This window comes from Rhinopithecus bieti, unplaced genomic scaffold (genome assembly GCF_001698545.2).
Source record: "Rhinopithecus bieti isolate Rb0 unplaced genomic scaffold, ASM169854v2 scaffold_2205, whole genome shotgun sequence".
In the NCBI taxonomy this organism is placed as follows: domain Eukaryota; kingdom Metazoa; phylum Chordata; class Mammalia; order Primates; family Cercopithecidae; genus Rhinopithecus; species Rhinopithecus bieti.
The window spans coordinates 173,012-175,775 of NW_016803673.1; the positions used below are offsets into that span (position 1 = coordinate 173,012).

Here is a 2,764-nt window from a genome sequence, read left to right on the forward strand (position 1 = left end):
GCCATCTTTGAAAGCAGGTTCACTGTAGATGTCATGAGAGTCAACCTTCCTCCACACTCGAGTACCTTTAGAAAGTTTTTTTTTTTTTTTCTTTGAGACAGAGTCTCCTGCTGTCGCCCAGGCTGGAGTGCAGTGGTGTGATCTCAGCTCACTGCAGACTCTGCCTCCCGGGTTCACACCTCAACCTCCCGAGTAGCTGGGACTACAGGCGCCCGCCACCATGCCCGGCTAACTTTTTTGTATTTTTAATAGAGACAGGGTTTCACCATGTTAGCCAGGATGGTCTCGATCTCCTGACCTGTGATCAGCCTGTCTCGGCCTCCCAAAGTGCTGGGATTACAGGCGTGAGCCACCGTGCCCAGCCCGAAAGTTGTTTATATTTGATTCAAACTTCCTAGCTATTATCTGTGTGTATAGCGGGAGGGGTCTGCTCGGAGCTTCTCTGTATCACAGGAAGCAGAACATTGACTTCTGTTTCAACAGGGACAGTTTGGCTGATGGGGGAGAATAGCCTGGGATGCAGCATGGAAGTGCAAGACCAGCTTGAGGGGTGCTCCTCCTTCTTCTGGGAAAGAAGGGTGCGCTTGGACCAGGAGGGAGCAGTGGAGGGTGAGGAGGAGTCAGGGTCTGAATACATTAAATTAAATTAATTAATTCATTCATTTATTTGAGATGGAGTTTCACTCTTGTTGCCCAGGCTGGAGTGTGATGGCATGATTTTGGCTCACTGCAACTTCTGTCTCCCAGGTTCAAGCGATTCTCCTGCCTCAGCCCCCCAAGTAGCTGGGATTACAGGTGCCTGCCAGCACACCCGGCTAATTTTTGTGTTGTTTGTAGAGATGGGGTTTCACCATGTTGGCCAGACTGGTCTCCAACTCCTGAGCTCAGGTGATCCACCCGCCTCGGCATCCCAAATTGCTGGGATTACAGGCATGAGCCACTGCACCCGGCCTCACTAGACTTTTGTTTGACTGAGTGCCGCCCCAAATGCCAACAATGAGGGTGGTTTCTTGGTGGTTCTTTCATGTCCTGCCCACCATCCTGTTCCTTTGTCCACCTGAGGCCGCTGGGGTTGGGACTGCAGGAGTCTGAGGCCAGGGCCAGCCTGAGCAGCTGATGGTGGGGTGGGTGCTGGGGACGCTCAGCTCTGGCTCGGCTCCCCTTTGTGCCGCCTTCCAGGGTGGGGCTAAAGGCTTCTGCCTATGTCCACATCCACCCCCATGCCCAGGCCTCCTCTGGGGCCCAGAGGCTCCTCCTGCACCAATGGGCAGTGGCCTCCCAGCACCCCTTTCTGGCAGCCTTGGCTCTGCGCTTCCAAGGCCAGCTTTCTGCACCAACAGGCCCCGCCGAGTGGGCAGCTTCTCGCGTGTTCCCGCTGCGGCTCAGCAGGCTGGGCCCAGATCCAAACAGGGGGCTGGAAGCTGGGCAGCTGTGGGAATGCCAGGTGCCTCCCACTCCCTCCCATCCCAATGGAGCTGCTCCTTCCCCAGGCCTGGCACCCATACAGTGGGCACTAAAGCTCAACCCAGCCTCACCTTACAGCCTGGAGTTCCCAATGGAGGTGGAGTGGGGGTGGCATCAGGACCCTCATCCTAAGACAGCTCCACTTAGCTCCTTTACAAGCAGGCACTGGCTCTGGGGACAGGTTCTTCCTGAGCACCTGGGACTGTGACCCGCAGGATGACCCTCTTGCAGAGTTCACACAGACGCCAGAGTTGGGGCCGCCCAGCGCACGCCCCCAGCACAGATGCTTCTGGGTCTCGGGCTGCAAAATGTTCTCCCCTGGGCGGGGGGCAGGGCCAGCGGCTCCTCAGACAGAGCCGCATTTCTGCTGCACACACAGCGTCGTGTGTCCACCGCCAGGGTCACAGTCCAGAATGGTCCATCGTCACCAGGGCCCCTCTTGGTGCCCCCTTCTGGCTGAATTCCTACTTCCCATTTGTAACCTCCGGAAATCACCGACGTGTGTGTCCCTCTGCCGTTTTGTGATTCTGAGAGCATCATACATATGCAGTCGTTTTCACATCTCTCTGACAGATGCCCAACCAACAATCACTTTTAACCCACAAAATCACCGCAGATTGGCTGGTACCTCCCTTTTATTCACCAAAACATGGAGTGGGGCGCAGGCACCTGCCTCCGCTGTGACATTGTTCATCATCTTCCCCCAGAGGCAGTGGCTGAGCCCAGGGAGGGGAGGGGCAGAGAGGAGAGGGACAAGGAGGGGAAGGGCGGAGAGGGGAGGGGTAGGGCCTTGGTTGCCAGTTGCTGTCTCACCCGCATCTTGTGGCCACCACGCATCACAGGTACATCCGCTCCTTTACCCTCAGGGACCCTCATGCAGAAATGCAGAGGTGCCTTTAGAGGCATGTCTCCGGGAGGCTCAGGCTCTGGGAAGGGAAGGGGGCCCTGGAGATTTTTACTGGGCCGGGACCATTTCTGAGAAGGGAGGGGCAGCTCGGAGAAGGAGCCTGTGGTGGCCTGAGTGGTGACCCTCAAAGGACATGCTCCTATCCTAGTTCCTGGAGCCTGTGAAGGGCATCTGATGGGAAAGGGTCTTTGCAGATGTGAAGTTAAGTATCTTGACAGGAGGAGATCATTCTGGATGAAGATGGGCCCTAAATCCAATGACATGTATCCTTAGAAGAGACAAAAGAGGAGACACAGACAGAGGCAGAGGCTGGAACGACACAGCCACAAGCCAGGGATGCCTGGAGCCCCCAGCAGTCAGAAGAGGCAGGAAGGACCCTCCCCAGGAGCCTGC

General features: G+C 56.5%; 1 protein-coding gene across 1 annotated transcript in view; it reads right to left on the bottom strand.

Moving 5' to 3' along the window:
* Positions 1–2,144: 2,144 nt before the first annotated feature.
* Positions 2,145–2,764, bottom strand: part of LCN9 (lipocalin 9) — a 4,289-nt gene continuing 3,669 nt past the window's right edge. The window contains exon 7 of the mRNA XM_017848479.1: positions 2,145–2,390. The gene's annotated coding sequence lies outside the window, so the exon portion shown is untranslated. The remainder of the gene's footprint in view (positions 2,391–2,764) is intronic.